Below are 27,159 nucleotides of genomic sequence, written 5' to 3'. Positions count from 1 at the left end.
GGTTTTTGCTGCGGTTCAGATGGAGCAGATGAAAAACTGCTGCAGAACTGCACAAAAGAAGTGACATGCTGCAGTTTTAAACCTGCACCTAGTCTGCATGGAAAAATCTGCAGCATGTGCACAGCGTTTTTTGTTTTACATAGCCTTAAATGGTACTGTACATCACTTGCAGTTCTGCTGCAGTTCTGCTGCAGTTCTGCAGGGCCAAATCTGCTGCAGACCTGCACAGAATCTGCACCGTTTGCACATAGCCTAAAGATCCAATGATGTTACATTTGCTTTCTTAGAAAACACAGATGCAAAATATGAATATAAAAGTTCAGCCTTCTCAACATCATTGAAAACCTCTGGAATGTAGAGGAAGATCATAAAATCATAGAATCATAGAATGGTTGAGTTAGAAAGGACCTCCTGGGCCATCTGGTCCAACCCCCTGCTCAAAGCAGGATTCACTAAATCATCCCAGACAGATGTCTGTCCAGCCTCTGTTTGTAGACTTGAAGGAGAACTTACCACCTCTCGTGGCAGCCTGTTCCACTCATTGATCACCCTAAAGGCCCCGTCACACTAAGCGACTTACCAGGGATCCCGACACCGATATCAAGGTGTCAGGATCGCTAGTAAGTCGCTATGTGATCGCTGGTGAGCTGTCACACAGACAGCTTCACCAGCGATCAGCACAGCGACACCGAGCGCCCGGCATCGCTGGCCATCCCTGTAAAAAATAGAATCAAAATAAAAAATATAGTTATTCTCACCTTCCGACGTCCCGTTCAGCCATCCTGCCTCTCTCCACGCTCCAGTCCCAGTGATCCTTTGCGAAAATGACCACGAGATGTCACGGTCTCGAGGGATAACAAAGTCTCGCGGTCATTCGTGCAAAGGATCACTGGGACTGGAGCGTGGAGAGAGGCAGGATGGCTGAACGGGACGTCGAAAGGTGAGAATAACTATATTTTTTATTTTTTTAATTATTTTTTACACCTGATCGCTGGTCTCCTGCCTGTCACACACAGCGATGCGTGCTGGCCAGCGGGAGACCAGCGACCAAAGAAATGTCCAGAGGTTTCTTCCAGCAATCAGCGATACCGGCAGTGGGGCCGCTCGCTGATCGCTGTCACACACAGCGATCTCGCTGGTGAGATCGCTGTTACGTCACAAAAGTTGTGACTCAGCAGCGATCTCGCTACCGAGATCGCTTAGTGTGACGGGGCCTTAACTGTCAAAAAGTTTTTTTCTAATATCTAATCTGTGTCTCTTCCCATTCAGTTTCATCCCATTGCTTGTAGTCTTTCCTTGTGCAAATGAGAATAAAGATGATCCTTCTACAATGTGACAGCCCTTCAGATATTTGTAGTCAGCTATTAAGTCTCCTCTCAATCTTCTCATTTGCAAGATAAACATTCCCAAATCCTGCAACCGTTCCTCATAGGACATGGTTTGCAGACGGGTCACCATTCTGGTAGCTCTTCTCTGAACTTGTTCCAGTTTGTTGATATATTTTTTAAAATGTGGTGCCCCAAACTGGACACAGTATTTCAGATGAGGTCTGACCAAAGAGGAGTAGAGGGCAATAATGACTTCACGTGATCTAGACTGTATGCTTCTGTTAATACATCCTAGAATTGTATTTGCCTTTTTTGCTGCTGCATTACACTGTTGACTCGTGTTCAGTCTGTGATCTATTAGTATACCCAAATCTTTTTCACATATGCTGTTGCTTAGCCCTATTCCTTCCATTCTGTATATGCTTTTTTTCATTTTTATTGCCTAGATGTAGTACTTTGCATTTTTTCCCTGTTTAAAACCATTCTGTTAGTTGCTGCCCACTGCTCCAGTTTATTTATATCTTTTTGAATCCTCTCTCTCTCTTCTCTAGTATTAGCTATCTCTCCTAGCTTTGTCTCGTCAGCAAATTTAAGCAGTTTACCCTCAATTCCTTCATCTAAATCATTGATAAAGATGTTGAACAATACAGGGCCCAGGACAGAGCCCTGTGGTACCCCACTTGAGACATTCTTCCAACTGGATGTGCAGCCATTTACGACCACTTTTTGCGTCTGATCACTAAGCCAGTTATGAATCCACCTAACAGTTGCCTTGTCCATTCCATACTTAGCCATTTTTTCAATAAGGATTGTGTGAGATACTTTGTCAAATGCTTTGCTGAAGTCAAGATATACTATATCTACAACATTTCCCTGATCCACCCAGTCAGTGATTCTGTCAAACAAGGAAATTAAGTTAGTCTGACATGACTTTTTAGTTACAAACCCATGCTGACTCTGTTTAATCACTTTATTCTTATCCAGGTACTTACATACATGTTGTTTAATTATTTGTTCAAAGATCTTTCCTGGTGTAGAATTCAGACTCACTGGCCTATAGTTCCCTGGGTCCAACTTCTTGCTTTTTTTGAAGATAGGAACAACATTTGCTCTTCTTCAGTCTTCTGGGACTTCTCCTGTTCTTACCTGCCCAGGCCTCCAAACAAATGCACTATCAGGATGCAGTGGACCCATATAGTTAAGATGGTGGCAACACAGGTACAAGAATACCGATGAAACAATCGCTCACATCCTACCAATCCATGGAGGGGGTGGTTGCTTGGTATATAAATGCACAATGAAGACTTGTATGCGGCACTGTTCACACTATGGCAATGCACAGCATCCAGGTTAACAGCCTATTAGTTACGCCCTTCTATTAGGTCAGCCGGACTGCCCAGCGCTATCAAAATGCATCCCATGTGAACAGACAGCACAGTTTACAAGACCAAATGGGCCCAACTGCACCCTGAAAAATAAAGTGCAAAAAACACATACAAAATGTGAGGTATTAATTGATATTTTGGCCAAAATACGTAAGCTCGTAATCCTCATCACGGATCCCCACGTTTACGAGTCCCTAACCTTACTGCAAAACAGCAATAGCTATAGTGCATTTGTTTGGAGGCCTGGGCAGGTAAGCATTTCTGCCTTTTTTTGTTGTATTTTTGAATTTTTGGAGGATTTTTAAGTCCTCTTTTTGTGCTATTGCTGTTTTGCACTTCTCCTGTTCTCCAAGACTTTTCAAAGATTATGGAGAGTGGTTCAAAAATTTCTTCTGCTATCTCTTTCAGTACTCTGGGGTATAATTCATCTGGACATGGAGACTTGAATTCATTTAGGTTAGCTAAATGTTTCCTCACTATCTTTCTGTTTATAGATATCCTGGATTCTTCTATTCCCTTAATAGGACAGTGAAAATCAGTTGATGCTACATTTCCTTTGAGAGAGAAAACTGATGCAAAATAGGAATTTAAAAGTTCGGCCTTCTCAACTGTCTTACCATTTCATCATTTTCATCCCGTAAAAATCCAATAGCATCTTTGACTTTTCTTTCACTTTTGACACATCCCCAAAATCTTTTTTTATTGCTTTTGAGTTTTGACGTCTCTTGAAAGCCTTAATTCATTGTCAGGGCTAATCTGATTCATGCCCTGGAGGTTTTTCAGACAGCATTATATTCTTCTTTAGATATGCCTCCCTCTTTCCAATTGATAAACATTTATTTCTTCCTTTTTAGCATGCGTGTAAGTTTTGTGAGTCCCTTAAAATCTGCCTTTCTTAAATCTAACCTTGACGTCTGAGTCTTCACAGGTCTTCCTCCTCTAGTTATCCAAAATTCTAAAATAGCTTGGCCGCTACCTCCTAGGGTCCTAGCCACTCTTAAGCCCCCTTCACACATAGCGAGATCGCTAGCGATATTGCTAAAGCGTCATTGATTTTGTGACGCAGCAGCGATATCGCTAGCGATATCGCTACATGTGACACTTACCTCCGACCCGGCTCCCCGCTGGATGTCACTGATCGTGCGAGAACGGGATGGTCCATTTCTCGTCGTCGGCTTCTTGCTGGCGCCAACGAGCGACTCCATGGACGCGGGCGGAAGACGTCACCCTCGCTGCCTGTGACAGGTAAGTGACGACCTCTGACCACTGCTGCATCGCTGGTGAGATCTGCCTGTTTGGTAGCTCACTAGCGACCATTTAGCGATGCACCAGCGATCATGACCGGGTCATATCGTTGTCAGGATCGCTGGTGCATCGCTAAATGTAACGGGACCTTTACCTCCTCAACCATTTCCTCCCTGTTTTTAAGGATTAGATCCAAGGTAGCAGATCCCCTTGTTTTCTCCCCTACCTTTTGGAAGATAAAATTGTCAGCAAGAGAGGATAAGAATTTCCTTGACCTTGTTAGTTTTGCCTGAGAGAGAATCCCAACAAATGTCTGGATAGTTGAAATCTCCCACGACCAGTATGTCATATTTTTTGGAGAACTTGGCCATTTGATGCACAAAGAGTTCATTCATATCTTCGGCTTGCACAGGTGGCCTGTAGTAAATGCCTACAATGATGTCCTTTATAACAGAAAATACCCAAAAGTGATACCATTCTAAAAACTGCACCCCTCAAGGTGCGCAAAACCACATTCAAGAAGTTTATTAACACTTTGTGTGCTTCACGAGAACTAAAGTAATGAAGGAAAAAATGAATATTTTACTTTTTTCACAAAAAATATACATTGGAACCAATTTTTTTTAATTTCACAAGGGTATCGGGAGAAAATGAATCACAAAATTTGTTGTGCAATTTCTCCTGAGTATGCCGCCGATACCCCATATTTAGGTGAAAGCCACAGAGCAAATGCCAGGGCTCAGAAAGGAGGGAGCACCGTTTGACTTTTTGAACGCAAAATTGGGTGGACTCAATGGTGGGCGCCTTGTTGTGTTTGGAGACCCCCTGATGTACCTAACAGTGGAACCCCAAATTCTATCTCCAACCTTAACGCCAACATACCCCTAACCCTAATTCCAACCCAAACCATAACCCTAACCACAACCCTAAACCCAACACACCCCTAACCCTAATCCCAGCCATAAACATAACCCTAACCACAACCCTAATCCCAACACACCCTTATCTCTAATCTCGAGCTTAACCGTAATCCCAACCATAACCTTAACCACAACCCTAACCCGAACACAACCCTAGCCCCAACTCTAACCCTAGCCCCAACCCTAACCCTAGCCCAACTCTAGCCCCAACCCTAACTCTAGCCGCAACTCTAACCCTAGCCCTATCCCCAACCCAAGCCCCAACCCTACCTCTAGTCTAACCCATATCTGTAGCCAAACCCTAACCCCAACCATATTCCCAGCCCTAACCCTATCTCCAACCCTAACCCTAGCTCCAACCCTAATCCTAGCCCCAATCCTAGCCCTAGCCCCAATCCTAGCCCAACCCTAACTCTAGCCCCAATCTTATCATTAGGCCATCCCTAACCCTAGCCCCAACCCTAACATTAGGCTAACCCTAGCCCCAACTCTAACCCCAACCCTAACCCTAGTTCTAGCACCAACCCTAACTCTAGACCCAACCCTAACCCTAATGGAAAAATGGAAATAAATAAAAATTTTTATTTTATTATGTTTAACTAACTAAGGGGGAGAAAAAGGGGGGTTTCATTTACTATTTTTTTATTTTGATCACTGTGATCGGGGCTATCACAGTGATCAAAATGAACCAATAGGAAAAAATTCCTATTGTTGCCGGGTGCCAGCCGGCAGATTTCAGCAGGCGCACTACACATGTGCCCTCCAGTTTCTTCCCAGAAGAAGATGCCAGGGGACAGGACCAGGGGATGCAAGAGAGTCCAATGACACCGGAGGTACCGGGGTGGCTCTGAGGACTCCTTTTCTCTAGATCACATAAGTGGAAAGAGAAATTAAATGGGAAATCTGACTTTTTATTTGCGGTCACCGTTATTCCGTGAATAACGATGATCACAACATTGGGGTTGCTAAAAACCGACCCGAATCATGTTCTCCGGGATCTCAGCTAGGCCCGGTAGCTGAGACCCTGGAGAATGTCCGACGCTGGGGCTTATACACTTAGCACCTTTAACTACCAAGTTCTGCAATGGGAGGTTAATCCAGGGAACTGGTCCAATTGCCATATGTGAAGTCGGGAAGGAATTTATATGGGACAATTAGCATCTGACGCAAGGAGTTTCTTCCAGTCTCTGGATCAACATGTTAGGCTATAGGTTGAACTTGATGAACTTAAGTCGACCTTAAACCTTAAAAAAAGTATGAAATTATTCAAAATTACTATTGCCTATGTTAACTGCAGCTAGATTCTTGCTTGCTCTCCAAAGGAAACGGACCACTCCTCCCTGTTGCCAAAACAAATTAAATAGAAAAGTTGATATTCACATAATGTAATACGTGAAAGCTTTAATAAATGTGAAGGTTGCCAGATTTGAGGTTATCTGGGCTACCTCGGATTATTTCTGGGCTCAAAATAATACCTAGGACTTTTTTGAACTGCTGTTCCCCTTTCCAAACATCTTTATGTGTGTATGTCTCGTCCATTGTTTGTTAACTGTTATGTAGGATTTTTGAAGTTAATTTGTGGATGGGGTCTGTTTAATATGGCATCAAGTATAACTAATATATAAAGACTTATTGGAGTTTTGTCTTTTGTTTCCACATGTAATATGCTTTGATACCACTAGAGGGAAATGCTTCCTAAGAGTTAATCCTTAATGTACTCCATCTTCATTGACTTTCTGTTTTGCTTCTTACAATATGAATATTTGTGGTTATTCCATTTGTTAAAATTTAAAATAACAAATTAACAATAAAAATTGCAGTTATAAAAAAACTATGAGACTAAGTAAAAATAATTGTCCATAGTAATAGTGTTTATTGCCTTTAAAGCAAACTTGTCACCAGGTTTGACTGATATGAGATTCGTCCACCACTTTTCAGGGCTCATATATAGCATTCTATAATGCTGTATATAAGCCCTCAACCCGACCTGTAAGAGAAGAAAAAGAGCTTTTATTATACTCACCTGCTGAGCAGTCCGGACTGAGGTGCGTCGCTGGTCTTGGTTCAGCGATTCCCTTCTTCTTTCCTTTGTGTACCACAAGAGCATGGTACATAAAATGAGAATGCTGGGTCTGGGTTGAAAATGTTTGTAAATGGGTAAGTAATTGGCTTAGGCTGGGTTAACATTTGCGGTTGTGTCCGCAGCGTTTCTGACGCATACATCCGCATGTGTCGTGTTTTTCTATCTTTATCATTGTGAACGCAGGTACATGCGTCTGTATGCATTCAACCGCGTTTTCTTACGCATGCATCATTTCGGGGTGTGCGGCGGGGCTAACACAACATGCTGCGATTTTGAAGGTGGCAAATTGGCGCCACCAAATGCATGTGGACGCTTGCGGAAGGAATGCGTCTAAATAACGCATTACAGTCTATGGGAACGCATGCGTACACCAGCACAGGAGTACGATTTGCATATGCAAGAATTTACATAGACACACCCATTGGGCATGGCTTGTGTACATTCAAAAATTTGCCGTGAAAATAGCACTTGCCAATCGTTTTTGAATGCGTTTGCGGACAATACGCTGTGTACTCAACCGCAAATGTAAACCTCACCTTAGTAATAGATGCAGAGGGTGGTTATAAATGATATATTATCTAACTGGGTCGCTGTGACCAGTGGGGTACTGCAGGGGTCGGTGTTGGGACCTTTTCTCTTCAACATATTTAATAATGATCTGGTAGAAGGTTTACACAGTAAAATATCGATATTTGCAGATGATACAAAACTATGTAAAGCAGTCAATACAAGAGAAGATAGTATTCTGCTACAGATGGATCTGGATAAGTTGGAAACTTGGGCCAAAAGGTGGCAGATGCGGTTTAACAATGATAAATGTAAGGTTATACACATGGGAAGAAGGAATCAATATCACCATTATACACTGAACGGGAAACCACTGGGTAAATCTGACATGGAGAAGGACTTGTGGTTCTTAGTTAATGATAAACTTACCTGGAGCATCTAGTGCCAGGCAGCAGCTGCCAAGGCAAGCAGGATCATGAGGTGCATTAAAAGAGGTCTGCTACACATGATGAGAGCATTATACTGCCTCTGTACAAATCCCTGGTTAGACCGCACTTGGAGTACTGTGTACAGTTTTGGACACTGGTGCTCAGGAAGGATATAATGGAACTAGAGCAAGGTCAAAGGAGGGCAACAAAATTAATTAATTAAAGGGGATGGGGAACTATAATCATATCTCCCAACTTTTGAAGAAGGGAAAGAGGGACAAAGGCCAATTTTAGGCCATGCCCCCGACCACACCCATTTCTAAACTAGTCACACCCATGTCCATGCCCCAGCCACACCCATTTAGCACTGCTGATCACACTGGTACTGAGGGCACAGAGGCTGGTACTGTGGGCACACTGACTGGTACTGAGGAAAAGAGAATAGAGAAAAAAGAAAACAGAGAGAAAGAAAGGAGAGCGAGGGGAAAGAAAGAAAGAGGGGAAAGAAAAAGAACAGAGAGAGAGATGGGAGAGAAAGAAAGATGGTACAGAAAGAACAGAGAGAGTAAGAAAGAACAGAGAGAAACAGAGGAAAGAACAGAGAGAGAGAAAGGAAGAACAGAGAGAGAAAAAGAACAGATAGAGAGAAAGAAAGAGGGGAAAGAAAGAAAGAGAACAGAAAGAAAGAGGGGAAAGAAAGAACATAGCAAAAGAAAGAACAGAGAGAGAAAGGAAGAGGGGAAAGAAATAAAGAACAGAGAGAAAGAAAGAGAAAGGAAAGAAAGAACAGAGAGAAAGAAAGAGGGGAAAGAAAGAACAGAGAGCGAGAGAAAGGAAGAGGAGAAAGAAAGAACAGAGAGAAAGAAAGAGAGGAAAGAAAGATTAGCGAGAGAAAGAAAGAAACAGAGAGAAAGTGAAAGATTCTCTAAAGATACTATAGCAGCCCAGCCCCCATTGTAATGTCCATCTGAGCCTCCCGATGCAGGACATATCACGATCCACTCACATGGCTGGCATCCCCGAGTCCAAGGTGATCCCACTGTCCGCGCTATTGGAGGAGGACACGGTGATGGATCTGAAGCATTCCCTGAAGTGCCTCCATGGTTCCGTCATAATCTCCTCCCAAAATTACCTAATTTCCGGTCAGCTTCTAGCACGTCGCTTCTGGTGGAACGTCACGTGTGAATTTTAAAGTGCTCTTTGGGGCTCCGCCGTGTACTCCTGTGTCCGCGGGAAAAGTACGCTCCCGGCAGGGACAGACTATCAAAATCGGTACATCTACATACGTGGCTCCGCTCCGTACACCTCGAATACACGTGGCTCTGCTCCATACACACACGGCTCCACTCCGCACACCTCGTACACACGCGACTCCGCTCCGCACACCTTGTACATGCACGGCTCCGCTCCGTACACCTCGTACACGTGCGGCTCCGCTCCGCACACTTTTGTACACGCGTGGCTCCCCTCCGCACACTTTGTACACGTGTGGCTCCCCTCCGCACACCTCGTACACGCGCAGCTCCACTCCGCACACCTCGTACACGCGCGGCTCCACTCCGCACACCTTGTACACATGCAGCTCCGCTCTGTACACCTCACACATGCGCGGCTCCGCTCCGTACACCTCGTACACAAACTGCTCTGCTACATCCACACTGAAAACACCTCCTGACCTCACACATAAACTTCACCTCATCCAGCACCATGACAACCAGCACAGCAGAGTCCTTCAGACACTGAGGGCTGTGTGCACAGGACCTGTGATGAGGTCACAGGAGGGGAGGAGTCAGGGGTCACATGATCAGGGGCCTTGGACACCCCTGATCATGTCACCCCTGACTCCTCCCCTCTTGTGACCTCATCACAGGTCCTGTGCGCACTGAACAACCCAGCGATCGGCGATGTCATTGCTGGGATTCATCACTGTGGGGCTGCGGTGGCTGGTGGGTCTGTCTGGGAGGGCATGCAACTCAGTGAAATGCGGGAAAAATAAGCTACTGCCCGGGACAGCGGGACATGCAATCAAAAATGGGACTGTCCCGACAAATCCGGGATGGTTGGGAGCTTTGCTACAATACCCAGAGAGATTAGCAAAATTAGGATTATTTAGTCTAGAAAAAAGACGACTGAGGGGCGATCTAATAACCATGTATAAGTATATAAGGGGACAATACAAATATCTCTCCGAGGATCTGTTTATACCTGTGATTGTCACAAGGAGAGAAGAAGAGGATTCTTTACTGTTAGGGCAGTGAGAATATGGAATTCCTTGCCTGAGGAGGTGGTGATGGAGAACTCAGTCGAGGGGTTCAAGAGAGGCCTGGATGTCTTCCTGGAGCGTAACAATATTGTATCTTACAATTAAGTTCTTTAGAAGGACGTAGATCTGGGGATTTATTCTGACGAAATATAGGCTGATCTGGGTGGACAAATGTCTTTTTTCAGCCTTGCTAACTGTGCTGTTCCGTGTAAGTTATGTTATGTTTCTAAGTATTGAATTTGTCATGTTTTGCAATGTACTGTTCTTACATTCTGATCTGCTGCCACCTAATGGCCCTTTCTGTATAGCAGCCTGTAACTAAGTAATTATTGTACATGCCTTTCACTTCCGGTTCAAAGGTCACGCCTTCTTTTTCCTCCTAGCACTCATTGTTAGTTTCACTTTCTCTGGGAGAGACATGCTTGTACCGAGCTGTAAAAGGCATCATTTTTTGACCACTTTGCTGAACCACCTTGGTTGTTACACCTGCATTTCTGGAGAAGTACTGTATTAACAATCATATGCTGTATGTCCGGACTTCCAAATAAACAAGTCTGGACTTCACAATCCCTGGTTGCATCATCTCTCTGGACGCCTAGCATTGGTCCTGTCTGCTCTGTAATGAGGAAACGGAAGGTAGGAATCTCTCCCAGCCCCAATCAACTACACCTCCATTCGCCTCATGTGGGGACAGAACACTAACTATGTTATTATGTAACTTCTTGCGATGCTGTCCTCATTCTTGCTTCATGCGCACCTGCGCACTGCAGTACTTTGCTCTGCCCTCAAGAGAAGTATGCCTGTGCAAGAGCGCGATGCCGAGGAGACTGTGTGGATAATGTAGGGACGCATCATCCACATGAAGCAAGAAGGTTGACGCCATCACAAGAAGAAGGAAGGCCCTTGACCAAGAAGAACGACTCCCCTTGGAGCGGAACGCTGCGCAAGTGAGGATAATATAAGCTCTTTTTCTTATTTTTCAGGTCAGGTTGGGGGCAGATATACAGCATTATAGAATGCTGTATATCAGTCCTGAAAAGTGATGTATCTCATCTCGGCCAATCATGGTGACAGGTTCCCTTTAAATTCTATTGAACATGCAGTAGAGACCTTATCAAATTAAACTCTATTTCCTGCTTCTCTGCATGCGTCTGAGCCTAGAAACAGTTTGTAGACGCAGGAGGTGCCTTACTCAGCTGTTATGGAACTTATATTTCTAACATAACTTGCATAGTAATTGCCTTCTTTATGGACTATAAAAGACAAGATCTGCAACACTGCAAAATTGACCCAAAAGCAAACAGTGCTTATTCTCTAGGGACATGAAATGTTTCAGCGATTGATGTTCTTTGTCAACAACTGTTGGCCATTGGTTTTGAAGCATTGCAAGTACCTGTTTGACTAAATACTATTTATTTTTTGGATCACTTTCGGAGTGCTATGTGCTGTGAATCTTTTATATCTGTATGGATTTTAAATGTTCCTTGGACCCTGACATAATGCAGCCCTGCAACTCAATAATGTATGAAGTCGAAGAGTGCTGCTTGGTGATGAGCAAGCGTACGCGTCACTATTCGTAACTCGCTCGAGCATCGGTGTGCTCAGGATGCTCATTACGCAGCAAGTATTTTTTTAATGCTTGAGCAGGAACTCGAGTCTCCCCTGGCGCTTTTTAGACAGCCAATAAATATGTGGGGATTGTCTGCCAGTCACTGTAATGATTGGCTATATAAGACCCGTGACACTATCCTCATCGAACTGTATCCCGGAAACAAGCAGCATACGGAAAGGTGCTGGTGAAAGAGGGACAAAATTATAGCTGTGCATTAGCCAGGGATTCAAACTCATTTACATTTCTATTAAGTACAACAGCCCATCTTAGGGCCAGTGATAATCAATAGTAATACTGCTGTTAGAAGCACTTTGGGGGAGATTGTGCTGAAGGGATCGTGTAGGACAGGATAGGGTGAATTGAACATCCTTTATGCTACAGCCTGCAACTCATACCAAAACCCTTCTCATGGCTAATAATATTCTTTGTGCTCTTAATTCTGCAAATTGTTTTGAGCAGGGAAATATTATACACCATTTTTACTGCGGCAGTTGTGCGCCAAAGGAGTACAGCCAGGCTTGGTTGGATCTCAATAGCATCGCTGTATTGCTCCTGCAACCAGTCCATCTGAGGTGTGAAAAATTTCCTGCAATAGTAATACTGCAAATTTTTTGAGCAGTGAAATTTAATACAGCATTTATAGTGCTCCAGTTGTGCCTCAAAACAAAAAAAAAACTTTGCTTCGTTAGAAATAGCGTCACTATATTGATACGGCAGCTATAGAAGTGCATCTTAAGTGGGCCAATATTCCTGCCATTGTAATACTGCAATTTTTTTCAGCAGCGAAAATTTATGTGGCATTTATCATGCTGCAGTTGTGCCTCAAAATCCAAAAACTTGTTTCATTATAAATTGCATCATTATATTGATACTGCAGTTTATTAAGCCCATCTGAAGAGGGCCAATGTTCCTGCTATTGTAATACTGCAATATTTTTCAGTAGTGAAATTTTATTCACTATTTATCTTGCTGCAATTATTGAAAAGTAGAAACTTGAGGGCACTACTAAATATTAAAGGGGATCACAGACCACACACAAATGCATGTAAACTAGAAACAAAGAAAAAGTAGTGTGTAAAGAGGTCGAGATCAACCACGCAATAGAGGCAATAATAAAAAAATAACAATTTTTTATTGATACACAAGACACACAAAAGAGACAAAGCTTAAAAAAAAATTAAAAAAGCCAAAAATTGGCCCCATAGAAACACCACTCAAGGTCCATGTGAGGACCTAAAGCTCACCTCCTCCAATGTGCTAGGCAATAGGAAATATAATCAATAAGAAAATTAATCATGAATCAACACCTCTGGGCTGGCTTAGGCCTGACTTCTGTACACCACCAGATGATAGCAGTGGAACATAAACTCAAATCCAGTGTTTTTTTATTTTTTTTTTCTGTTCTGTTCCCATGCACCCCTTCCCACCCAAACTTGGGTATACTCTTCAGGGTTTTGTCTTTTTTGTGTCATCCTTCTTATTCTCCAGCACCATATCAACAGAGTGATCATGCTATCCTCGCTATAAATTGTTTAAGGGTGTTTGAGTGTTTATGAAGCCCACAATAACAATTTTTAGAGGCCTACCTCAAACTTTTTTAATATATATGTATACTACCCAGGGGTAAATGTTTTTTAGCCCATGCACTTATTGCATGCAAATTACCAGTCTAGAATACCCACTCCTTAATAATTGGAAAAAAAATATTTTCTGAGGGCTCCTCCACTAAGTTTATTCTAAGGGGGTACTAGAGTGATTCCTTCTAATTTTTTGCATCCCTTACACTTAGTGCAATGCTTTACCAGTGTAGGAGACCCACGCCTTATAAATGGGAATAAATGTTTTTCTGAGGCTACAACCTCTAGTTGAGGGAAAATTTTTGAAAACCAAAAGAGCCGGTGGGTTCTATTAGTATACGATGCAGTTTGCTCTCATGTGGCCATCACTTAGGGAGTCCTCACAATGCATACAGGATTTCCTAGCCAGAGAAAAAACTTTGTACAATAAGTACAGAAGATCAGGCCGAGTAGATTCGAAATCCCCCACTATAATCCCCATAAGGGTTGATAAAATAACAGTCCTTGATCCTGCTGCATTAAACTAATCACTTATTTCAGGACTAATTTAAATAGATTCTATTCTGTTATAATAATACCACTCTTATCTGCACTTTGTCTACAGCAAGGTGTGGCAGTAGGTATAGTGTATGACAGGTATCTAGTCAGAGATTATTGCCTTATAAATTATAATCTTTGATACTGCTTTTTTACAAACATTCATTGACCGATTCTTGCTTTTTACAGTGATCTCTACTCTGAAATTCATCAAAGCTGGCAGTGTTGCGTGCGTTCCTTCAGAGTTTATTGCTGTCACTTACAAGAAAAAATCTTTTCAGGGCAGGTTAAAATCCCTTCTTTATTCTACAATAATACTGTTCTTATCTGCAATTCATGTAGGGTTAGGTGTGGCAGCAGGTACAGCATATGAAACGCATCTAGTCAGTGATTAATGCCTTATAAATTCAAAACCTTGCTACTGATTTTTTTCATGCACTCATTGATGGTTCATGTTTTTTTACTATGATCTGTACTCAGAAATTCATCAAAGCAGGCAAAATGAACTGATTTAATGTGTTTGCAGTTTCTCTGTAGCATATTTATGTAGGAGGTAGTGGTGGGTGACGTTAAACTATTGGAGCTGGAATTACCACTTCTGAACTCTGCAGTGCTTTTTTTCCATCTATTTTTGGGTGGTTCTTGAAGTATGTTTGGGGTCATTGTCCTGCTGGAAGACCCATGACCTACTATGCAAACCCAGTTTTCTGACATCGGGCATTACATTGCGACCTAAAATTCTTTGGGAATCTTCACATTTCATGATGCCTTGCACACAGTCAATGCACTCAGGGCTAGAGACAGCAAAATAACCCTAAAATATCTTTGAACCACCACCATATTTGATTATAACTACTGTGTCCTTTTATTAGTAGGCCTCATTCGGTTTACAGTAAACAGAAAAATGATGTGCTTTACCAAATAACTCTGTCTTGGTCTTATCTGTCCACAAGACACCTACTGGCCCTCTAGAAATAGTGGGGACCATCTGCTGGCCCTCTACAAGTTGGGAGGGCCACCTGCTGGCTTTTCAAGTTTCAAACTTTACAGTATTAAGAGGAAAAAGAAAATTTGCTGACCTCAGATGAATAAATTATATTGCAGTATCAATATACAGCTATGCAAAGCATAGCTGTCTGCTGGCCCTCCAAAAATTAGAGTGGGGCCGCCTGATGGCCCTCTGACAATAGTGAGACCCACCTGCTGGCCCTCTAACAATAGAAAGGGCCGCCTGATGGTCCTCTACAAATCGTGATGGCCACCTGATGATCCCGAAAGAAAAAAAAAATGGGACTTTCAGAATGTATCTGATCTCACACACCACATGACAAGATAAAGTATTAAAATTATAAAATTACTTTTCCTGTTGAATGTTTTTTTCACTATTGAAAGCAATGCAACTTGCAAAAACACTGCATGGGAACATAGCCCAAGGTATGGAAGACCATTTTTTTCTCTCATTTATTTTTCCTTATATACAAGTCATTATCCTGGAAAGAATGTTTTATTGTCAGTCCATAAAAGTGGCGTAGTACTCTGACAACATTGTTCCTAGCATCAAACTGGGATTCAGAGATGCTTCCAGGGGTCTTTCCTCTGCTTTCCCCATGCCATTTCAGTGCTGTTTCCATAATTTTCAGCAACTTCTAGATCCCCCTCCAAACCTCTGGGGAGCCGCCAGAAAAACGCTTGATTCCCATTGACTTCCATTGTATTCGTTACTTGGGTCGAGCATCCGAGCATTACGATTTACTCAACTCGAGTAACGAGTGCCTGAGCCATTTTAGTGCTCGCTCCTCGCGAGTAAGAAAATAACAAAAATGCAATTCAAAGATTCACATAGCAAAAAAGGGGCATTAGTATTTACCTGCCCAGGTCTCAGAAGTCAGGATGCAGCAAATCCATGTGATAAAGATGGCAGCAACGCAGGTGCAAAATACTGTTGAGACAACCTACCAGTTCATGGAGGGGGTGATTGTTTAAAATTAATATTAGACACAAAAAAGGCTTGTATGGGGCATTGATCACACACAGATAATATGCGGTGTCTGCCTTACAGCCTATTAGTGACGCCCATACTATTAGATTAGGCGGGATGTCCATCACTGTATAAGTCTATCCAATGAGGACAGACACCCCAGTTTACACCGCCAACGTTAATGGGCCTGGCTGTACCCTGATTATAAATAGAATTTTTATAAAGAATATAACATTGAATCATGATTTTGTTTTGTTTCTTTTTTCTGCTTTTAGACACTTTGATATTCCTGAAAGCTTTCTTTAGGGTGAGTGCACACGCTGCGGATTCTGCTGCGGGTTTTTTCCCGCGGAAACGCAGGTAAAACCGCAGGTAAAGTGACCTGCGGTTTTGCTGCGGTTTGGCCTGCGGTTTTTCCCTGCGGTTTCACACATCTACTATGTTAAAGGTGTGAAACCGCAGCAGAATCCGCAGAAACAATTGACATGCTGCGGAAAAAAAAACACAGCTTTTCCGCAGGTAAAAAACCACAGCGCGAGCACTGCGGTTTTGAAAACCCATAGGCTAACATGGTAAAGTACCATGTCTGCGGAACTGCTGCAGTTCTGCAGGGCCAAAACCGCAGCAAAACCGCAGCGTGTGCACTAGGGTGACCGTAAAAAATCGATGTCGGAATTTTGTCCATCTGGACCCCACAAAACGATTCCCCTTTCCAGATATTGAGATAGCCAAAATTTGAGCTCGATCAAGCGACGTTAACCCGTGCCGCTCGTCGCTCAGAGTTTGAAAAAATCCAAATTGAGGTATTTTAAGATTTAGGTATTTTGCATAGTCTGTTAGACTATAAAGAATGTGACAACAACATTGCAGATATAGCCCTGACCAAATTTTCGAACCATTTGTGGTATTTGAATGCAGAGTTGGTGGGATTATCGTTTTTTGATCCCACCATTACAGACAATGAAAAGTTGTTAATGGCTAATAAATTGCTCAGTAGCACAGATGAACCATCAGAGCACGCTAGGGTTGTAAATCCAAAAGTTAGGAAAGAAAAATTAAAAGAGGTAGGAAGTAACCGACTTTAACGACCTTCTGACAAAAGATGAAGAACAAAAGCAATATGTCCTGCAAGTTGTAAGCAAATGCCGAGCATTATATTCTGACGTTTCAAAAACTACTTTAACAAAAGCTCTAGAATAGATTAGATAACTATGTAAAATTATCAACTCATGTAGGTTAGCGTGCTCTGATGGTTCATCTGTGCTACTGAGCAATTTATTAGCCATTAACAACTTTTCATTGTCTGTAATGGTGGGATCAAAAAACGATAATCCCACCAACTCTGCATTCAAATACCACAAATGGTTCGAAAATGTGGTCAGGGCTATTTCTGCAATGTTGTTGTCACATTCTTTATAGTCTAACAGACTATGCAAAATACCTAAATCTTAAAAACCTCAATTTGGATTTTTTCAAACTTTGAGCGACGAGCGGCACGGGTTAACGTCGTTTGATCGAGCTCAAATTTTGGCTATCTCAATATCTGGAAAGGGGAATCGTTTTGTGGGGTCCAGACGGACAAAATTCTGACATTTTTTCCCCCCCATATGAGATCCGGTCACCCTAGTGTGCACATACCCTTATTCTTTTAATAGTGGACATGTTTGAACATTTAAATCATGTACCTTACAACTTTTATCTCTACAGTCTTAAAACAAAAAAACACCATATGGGATTTATTTCCATTTTTTTTATACTACTATTAGAAGAGATTGGTTTTCTATCAGTATGATACGTTGTGATATCTTATTGTTTTGTACCTCACTTTTAAACCTTTGATAAAATGTTTGTAAAATAAATTTTGGGTGCAGCCTCATTTTCCTGCCTTCCTTAAGGCTCCGTTTCAGTTGAAAAGTTGCAGAGATCCAAGAACACATTTATAGAGGCACACTGATCTTGCAATCCAAAAAATCTAATTATTCGAAAGTACCATAATTAATTTTTTACATTCCTGGGGTTGTTCTTTTATTATATTTCATATATTATCTATGACATTCTTGTAGCATCCAATTTAATAGAAATGTATAGTGCAAGCTGGAGGCCCATCATGTCACATTCGCAGAAGTATTGCTTCAAGTTACAGTCATCATAAATGACATGTGCTTGAGTTTGTTGTCCTCTGCCACTTTACCAAGAAATAGCTTGTGTGCAGCCAAACATATCTGTTACATGTGTTTTTTACACACCTGTTTTAATTCATCACAGTGAATTGTACTTTAATTTGTTAAAAAAAAAAAAATTGTAATGGTGAGAGTTGGAAAATCTCTTCTTTTTTTAATGTTTTTTATTTATTTTTTACACTTGATTTTTATTTATTTTTCTATTTTTCTCATATTGCACTTTTTTCTCTTTTCCTTTTTCTTTGCCTATTTTCTTTTCTATCTACCACTTTGTTCTGCATCTCTATTTTTTCTTTTCCCATTATTCCCGATTGTCTTTCTTTCCTTTTCTCATAAGCAGTTTTCCTTCATACCTAGCTTGCTTTAATTCCTCCTTCTCTGCGTCCTTTGTACTTGAGAACTTCTGTGTGATTTGTTTAGTGGTCTCCATTGAGATATTCACTCTGATTGATATGCTGATGCCACTTCTAGTTGGCATCATTTCCAGTATACGTCTTGCCATCCACTGTCATCCATTGCCAGCCGCTCTTATGTCATTTCCGACGCCATCACCAGATATGACCCCCGGTGATGTAATTTAAAGCAGTCGTCTCATCACAGCTCACCTTCGCCTTACTTTCAGCGACAGTGGTCACAGTTCACATAGAGCTGCCTTCACAAGTGTTCTCATACAGCATTAGTTTGCCTTGCGCATACGATCATGATGTACAACTGAAATCAGCATGGCCAAGGGGTGGCACAGAACAGCATAGTGTACCGCCCTCTGATCCTGTTGGTTTCAGCTGTGCAGTACAGTGCAATCATGTGTGCAAGGAAGATAATGCTGCCGGACTGACATCCTGCTGAAGCAAGAGTGGAGGTGATGATAGATTGAGCAGCCCACTACAGGGACCGGCCCTTCCGGCATTTGCCAGAAATGCCAGATGGCCAGTCCGGCCCTGCCTATGACTATCATAGATGAGGACATTGTATGCTATGCATTTGGATCATATCGGTAAGTTTTACTCTGTATTTCTATTTACATTTTCATGATATACTAGCTATGGATGTTTCACCGTTACTTCCCTGCATATCCTCTTTGCTATCTAGTGTATCTCCTATATTGTATGTTTGAAGTCTCCTCTCATGAACAGGTTTTGTCATGATATTATTAAGTCTATAAGCCATTGCTAGGTATGTCCTTTGTAGTTGCTGAAAGAATCCTGTTTCTATTATGATTTACTTTTTTATTTTCAAGATATTTATCACCATATAGTATGTCAACAATGTGCCATGGATATTATGTCCCTGGTTCATACCTTCAAGTTTTTTGTATCCTTTTTTTTTTTTCTTTCTATATATATTTCATTATATATTTCTATTATATATCGGCCTGGTGCTTAACCCTTTGTTCACCTGATAATCTTTGTACTGTTCGTTTTCCAATACTTATCATTAGTCACTCTTTGTGAACAGATTTTCTCTGACATGATTGTGTGTTGTTTTAGTATACGGTATGTAAGCCGAGTTTTTCAGCACATTTTTTTGTGCTGAAAACGCCCCCCTCAGCTTATACGCAATTCAATTGTCCCTGATGACCAGCGGGGGAGGGGGAGTGGCGGAGCAGTGGGAGGAGCAGTAGGTGACAGCGGCAGGAGCAGGCGGCTGTGGCTACAGCCTGTACCGATGCTAAAGAGAAATGAATATTCACTGCACTGACTATGAATATTCATTCCTCTTATAGCACACACAGTGACAGCTGCCAGCTTCCAGAAGACCTCATACTCACCCTTCAGCGTGCCCTACATCTCATTCGTCCTGGCGCCCTCGCAGTCTCCTGTTAATGCTGGCTTCCGGCAGCGCTTCCTGTGCTTAGCAATCACGTGGCACCGCTCATTAAGGTAATGAATATGCACGTGTCTCCACTCCCATAGGCGTGGAGGGAATATTCATTACCTTAATGAGCGGTGCTGCCTGATCGTTCAGCACAGAAAGAGCTGCTGAATCTGGAACGAGGTGCTGTGAGGGTACGCTTCAGGTTGAGTAGGATGTTTGTTTTTTTGCAATAGGAAGCATGTATACAAGGATGGGAGGGGGGATCCACGCATACCAGGACAGCGATGGGGAGAGTCACACATACCAGGACAGCGATGGGGAAAGCCACGCATACCAGGACAGCTACGGGAGAAACCATGCATACCAGGACATCTACGGGGAGCCACGCATACCAGGACAGCTACGGGGTGAGCTATGCATACCAGGACAGGACAGAGGAGCCACGCATACCAGGACAGGACAGGACAGGGATGAGGAGACAATGCATACCCGGCTTACACTTGCGTCAATAAGCTTACCCAGTTTTCCGTGGCAAAATTAGGTGCCTCGGCTTATACTCAAGTCCACTTATACTCGAGTATATACGGTATTTGCAGATGTCTTATGTATTTGATTTATCCTATTTGCCTTTTTCTGATGCTATACCATTGTTTTTACAGTTTATGTTTGATAAGTCGGTTTGCCTAGAAGGTCACATGATTTATATGCTATATTAGACCATACAGTTAAATAATTTTTCTACATAATCCACTTAATAGTGCCTGATTCATTTCTACATTAATTTTACAGGTTGGGACCCTATCTGACCACCTGCACATCTGAGAAATGCCATGTTCCAATGCTATATTGTATCAAAATGCACAAGTGTATCTAGGTTTTCTGGCACCAGGGCAAGAATTCAGTTTGCTGCTCCCCCTCAAGAAAATATGCAATTTGCACAAATAGTCATGTACCGACGAGCTGCTCTCCCTAATGCTCTCAATATTCAGTGAAAAACTGAGAGAAGCAGGAAGAGAAGCTCGTTGTCACAGTACCATAAGTATGAAAATCACATATGAGTGAAGTGTCCATGTGATGACTACTGGAACCTGCAGAGCTGAATCCTGACATTGCAGGCTTCTGAATTCTCACGACAAATGCACTGCACACTTTTAAAATTCCCCTTGGCCGGTGGTAAGAGTACACAGTCATGTCAGCACAAGCATGTGATTTGTATACTTCTGGCCACATTAAGATATAGTAGAAAAAGCAGGCAAAGGTATAAAACAGCATTCTGTATAATACAAGCTGATAATATAGGATAGTCATGGGATCAGTCGTACATGATAAGAGCAAGGGGATGTGGAAACCACATAAATTATGACCAATAAATCCAATTGTCAAAAAATAATAATAATAATAAATACTTTATTCAGGGAATTGCACAGAACGGGTAGTGGGGAACATGTGTACAGAAATAACAAAGTGCAACAGTGCAAGAGGACACGTGGCCTGGCCCTGGCCATATATATCACTATATACACAAAACTCTATGAGTAAAAATGGCGTTATTACCAACTCCACAATAGGCAGGAAAATAGCCAAGCAGCCTAAAATTAAACAGGGGAAATGTGTTATACACAAGATCCCTTGTTAATGTGTATGCTTATGCTAATTAGCAGAAGAGCAATTGTTTGTAGCAAACATGTACTAAAACTACATCATAACCATGATTAGTTGCGCATACATAGACAGTAGAATCTGCCAAAGACTGCAATAGAATGACCACCCATGTGTGTGACCGTAATCTGCCCACCCGCATAGGAGTGAGCAATGCTGGGGCAGAGCATACCTTGGAGTGGGAAAAACCTGGATGGCCGGGAGGTCCACGCGTCACCCCGACGAGCGTTTCGGAGGGATTCTCCTTCAGGGGGCGTGTGGACTAATATACCGGGAGGTTTAAATACCGCCGGACCGGAAGTACCCGTGTCGCGGACCGGAAGTGACGCGGGTGTAGTCATGGAGCCGGGAACGCCGGACAGCCGCGGCATCATGGGGCGGGGAGGGGCTCACACGTGAGCCGGCCCCACACCACATGAAGACGCCGATAGCCGACCAGCGCACCGGGACATGGCTCACCCACGTGCAAAGTCCACGGCACGTCAGCTCCGCTGTCGCAGAATCATGGAACTGTCATAGAACATCGTACAGTGATCTCCATTGCAAAACGGGATCTGCTATATCCCAACAGCCAAATACATGAATACAAGCATTATAACATATTGCCATAATAATATCAGAGCCTCATAACATACATATTCAGATATGATGACAAATCAGATAAATAACATTACCATTATAATATCAGAGCCTCATAACATATATATTCAGATATGATGACAAATCAGATAAGTGACAGCACCGTGCTATAAAAAATTATGATGTTAATAATAAAGCCATAATAAATGTTCCAATATATTATCCATTTGATTGTCTCACAAATCTCGGGACACGGGAGAAGGGAGGAGGGAAAGAAACAAACAGATACCATGTATGCATATGGAGATATATACCGGGTGAGTCATAAAGGATGGACGTTTTTAAACTAATCATAAAATCGTTAAATATAAAGGACGGATGTATTTGAAGTGGCTATAACTCACCACCAGGTGGAGGTAGAGATGTGCGGGAGGCGGGGTTATGTTTGTGAGGTGAAAGCATTGTTTTTATTTTAGTTTCAGTTTAAGCTATGGTGCCGTGGACGATAGAACATCGCGTTTTTGCGTACGACAGTTTTGTCAAGAATAATGAGTGTATCACAGCCGTTCAGCGTGAGTTTCGGCGTCATTTCAATATTCACAGAAATCAAGCTGTTCCCGCTCGTAACACTATCCTACGTTGGGTTGAAGCACTCCGTACACGAGGTACACTAATGAACAAACGACCACCGGGGGCTCCACGAACGGCACGTACCCCTGAAAATGTGGAACGCGTCAGGCAAGCCATGCTGCGTAGTCCGAGTCGATCTGCTCGGAAACATTCTTTAGAACTTGCCCTCAGTAATCGTACAGTAAGGCGTATTTTGCATTTAGACCTGCATTTCCACCCCTATAAATTGGCCATTGTGCAACAGTTGGAGCGCGGGGATTACGCAGCGCGACTGAAGTTCGCACATGAGATGGAAGCAATTATTGAGCAAAACGACAACCTTATTTTATTCATGAGTGATGAAGCTCATTTCCATGTCAATGGCATGGTTAATCAGCAGAACTGCCATTATTGGGCCTATGAAAATCCGAAAGAATTACATGAACGACCGCTGCACAGCCCTAAGGTAACGGTGTGGTGCGCTATGGGCAAATATGGCGTGATCGGTCCGTACTTTTTTGAAGGCGATAATGGCAATACTGTTACCGTGAACTCACAACATTATATCGCCATGATAAATAACTTCTTTGTTCCTGAGTTATGACGGCAACATATCCCCATCTCTAGTGTGTGGTTTCAACAAGATGGGGCAACGGCCCACACAGCCAGAGCAACAATGAACGTTCTTCGCCCTCTCTTCCCTGGTCGCATCATTTCCAGGTTTGGCGATATTAATTGGCCTCCTAGGTCCCCAGACCTGTCCATGTGCGATTATTACTTATGGGGTCACCTCAAATCACGTGTATACAAGCTTAAGCCTCGATCATTACAAGAACTGAAGGAAGCTATTCGAGTGGAAGTTGCCCAAATCGACAGAGTTGTGTTGGAACGTGTTGATGCCAACTTCCAAGAACGCCTTTGGAAATGCATCACTGATAATGGCCACCACATGGCAGATGTTGTTTTCCACACTTGAATTTGTCAAATGCTATTAGTATACGTAACCAAATCTGTGAATACATTTATATTTAATAAATATTTAACGATTTTATGATTAGTTTAAAAACGTCCGTCCTTTATGACTCACCCGGTATATATCTCTCCAACTGTGTCACTCACAATATATATGGGAGGTGGAAAATCATATATTATGATTGCCAGAAGGATTATACATGTTAAGCAAAAACTTGCTATAAATGTTATCAAAATTGAGCTATACATCAATGTAATATATGCAATACATATATATGACAATAAGGGAAAAGAAGAGGGAGGATGAAAAAGGAAGGGGGGGGGGGAAAGGGGGGGAGGGGGAGAAGGAAGGGAGGGGAAGAAAGAAAGGAAATCTTCATCTGTGGCAGAGGAGCCGGGATCTTCTAGGTTGTTCTAGTCCGGACCATGAAAAATATGCTCAAAAAATAACTGAAGCACAAAAACTAATTAAAATCATTAAAAAACAAAAGCTGCTGCACAGTGTATGACCATGCACTGCTCCAAACAGACAAAGAATCACAAGAATGGAACATACGATAGATTCTCATTTAATCCCAGAGGGTGCACCGTGTCTAGTGTCCATATCCTTCGTGTTTCTTTCTGGGCCAATCGTTGAGACACTTTTCCACCCCGAATCCCCATATCAATCATGTCTATTCCCTTCACTTTTAGGCCACTACTGTCACAGCCATGATAGATCTTAAAATGTCTAGGTAGCGTTTTAAGTACATTTGGATCATCCTCCTTCACCGCGGCCTGTATGCCCAAAACATGTTCCCTGATCATCACTTTTAACTGTCGGGTAGTCAACCCTAAATAAATCAAGGAGCAGGGATATGTGGCATAATAGATAACATTGCGGGAGGTGCAAGTGATGGATTGCCTGATCTTATATACCTTCTGGCCAGAGGAATCTACAAAGGTGTCCCCCTTAACCATGTTAGTGCACGCCACACAGTGGCCACAGGCCTTACTTCCACCTCTATTTTTTGGAGGAAGATCATCCAAAAATGTCTTAGATGGTTCACCTATATAGTGACTACGCACAATATGGTCACCTAGATTTCTGGCACTCCTAAAAGTGATTTGTGGTCTATTCGGGATAATCTGAGCGATAATGGGATCCGTTTTCAATATAGCCCAAGAATTGTTCAGAATCCCACGCAGATGCTCCGACCGTGCATTAAAGTTGGTAATGAATATCGCCGTATCCGATTTGCCATTAATATCCTTGGTTTTATATAAGAGAGAGTCTCTATTACTGTGCTTAGCACGAAAGTATGCTCTTTTAATTGAGCGGTTACTATATCCCCTCTCTAAAAAACGATTTCTCAAATCGGAAGCCTGGGACTCAAAATCCTCTTCAGTTGAGCAGATGCGTCGGATATGCAGAAACTGGCTGACCGGTACGGATCGCACCATGTGTGCTGGATGGGAGGAGGATGCATGTAGGAGTGCATTCGTCGATGTCGGTTTGCGAAATATGGATGTTTGAATCAGACCTTCTCTTCCCTTCATTAAAGAGACATCCAAAAACTCATCTCTATTGATTACAGCGGTAAGGTTAATGTTCCGATCGTTCACATTAAGAGTCCCTATAAAATCCTCCAATGATGTGACATCACCCTGCCAGATGACCAGAATGTCATCTATGTAGCGCGTCCACAAGAGGACGCGCTCCATAGACGACAGACAGTCAGACATCAGGAGGTCCCTTTCCCACAGCCCCAGGAACAGATTAGCATAGAAGGGCGCATAGGCCGCTCCCATGGCTGTCCCCTGGAGCTGCAGAAAAAAGGACCCCCTGAAGACAAAAAAGCTGTGCGTAAGAGCAAATTCCAAAATCTCAAGGATAAGGGCCCTTAATCCCAAAGGGAAATCAGACATGGACAAAAAGAATTTCGTGGCTCGTAGACCGTCACAATGACGGATGCTGGTGTACAACGATTCCACATCCATGGTGACTAAAAGGGTGTCCTCATCTAAAAAGAGACCATCCGTTTTACGCAACAGCTGATTAGTGTCTTTTAAATATGAGGGCATAGTTTCAACAAGCGGCTGGAGAAGTGAATCCAGCCATTTGTTGACACACTCTAAGTAACTCCCCCGCCCCGAGACTATGGGTCTACCTGGTGGCGTGTGCATGTTCTTATGAGTCTTGGGAAGTAAGTAAAAGGTGGGAATAGTTGGTTCAACTACAATAAGGGCAGAAAAGAGCACTTTAGAGCTAACATTAGCTATCATAGCCCTCGTTAGAATCTCCCTGAGTTGACCACAAAAAGCGGACAAGGGGTTATATGTCAACTTTCTGTAGCAAGTGCCGTCAGAAAGCTGACGCATGGCTTCCTTCTCATAGAGATGTTTAGGCCAAATGACAATGTTTCCCCCCTTGTCTGCTGGTTTGATCACAACCCCAGGGAGATTCCTGAGGTGAGTAAGACGCCTCCTTTCCTCTACCGTTAGATTATCTCTCTGGATGTATTGAGGTACTTTCAAAAACTCCTTGCTCACCACCTTTACAAAGAGATCTATAGCATTACAGCTCGAGAGAGGGGGAAATTTCTTAGAGTGAGGTCTGATTGACGGAGGGATCTTACCTCCTACTGGTGTTGCATGTTCATCAGACAAATCCTCTAATATCCTCAAGGATGATCGTTCTTCCTCTGTGGGAAATAATTTATTCAGATTGTCATCAAAAAAGAAACATTTGAATAAGAGGGACCTAGCGAAAATATGTAAGTCCTTGATAGCCGTAAACCTATCAAAACCCGCCACTGGTGAGAAAGACAGGCCTTTACATAAAAGTGTACAATCTGCTCGCGTAAGTGTATAAGTACTGAGGTTGATTACCTTATTGCCCCTATTGTAGCCTCCAGGTGACCGGTTCTTATTTCTCTTATATGGATGGAAATTATGGCTCCTTATCCTCCCATGATTGATTCCAGACCGGGTGACTACAGAAGAGGTTGAGACATCGGATTGTGTACTGTATGATGATACCGAAGTATTAGACACACTGCGATGTATGGAGGATGGATGTGTAATGGTTTTCCTCCATTGATATACTGATTTATTTTGGTAGTCTTTTTGGTCCCTGTTGAATTTGGAGATCTGTGTCTCATTAATTTTCTTAACAGTTGCATCAACAGCTTTATCAAGAGTCTCTTCATATATTTTCAACTGTTCAGTTGAGCATGTGGTCCGGAGGTCAATTAACGCCTGATCAATCTCTTTATCCAAAGAATTAATAGATTTGGTGTTATGTCCCACTAATAATTTCATAAGGGTAAATGAGCAAGTCCCACATGCATCCTCCCATCCAGCCACAAATTCTGCATCATCAATGGGAAAGGTGGGCAACACACGGACACGGAGACCTCTTGGTATCATATTTTTTGTAAAGTATTTCTCTAGGAAAATTCTATTCCACCATATTTTAGTACGCTTGGTAAGCATTTTCT

The 27,159-nt window shown here is 42.5% G+C and overlaps 1 protein-coding gene across 5 annotated transcripts in view; it reads right to left on the bottom strand.

Annotated features, from left to right (window-relative positions):
- Positions 1–21,762, bottom strand: part of PEX11A (peroxisomal biogenesis factor 11 alpha) — a 246,973-nt gene extending 225,211 nt beyond the window's left edge. For 3 of the 5 annotated variants that reach the window (XM_073568685.1, XM_073568678.1, XM_073568677.1), the window contains exon 1: positions 21,690–21,762. The gene's annotated coding sequence lies outside the window, so the exon portion shown is untranslated. The remainder of the gene's footprint in view (positions 1–21,689) is intronic. The other 2 variants (XM_073568682.1, XM_073568680.1) reach the window with 2 other exon arrangements.
- Positions 21,763–27,159: the final 5,397 nt, after the last annotated feature.

The sequence above is a fragment of the Dendrobates tinctorius genome, unplaced genomic scaffold (genome assembly GCF_039654945.1).
Source record: "Dendrobates tinctorius isolate UK_male_01 unplaced genomic scaffold, ASM3965494v1 ptg000022l, whole genome shotgun sequence".
Taxonomy (NCBI): domain Eukaryota; kingdom Metazoa; phylum Chordata; class Amphibia; order Anura; family Dendrobatidae; genus Dendrobates; species Dendrobates tinctorius.
Note: the sequence above shows the minus strand (reverse complement) of the source record. Positions and strands in the feature narration are given on the sequence as shown.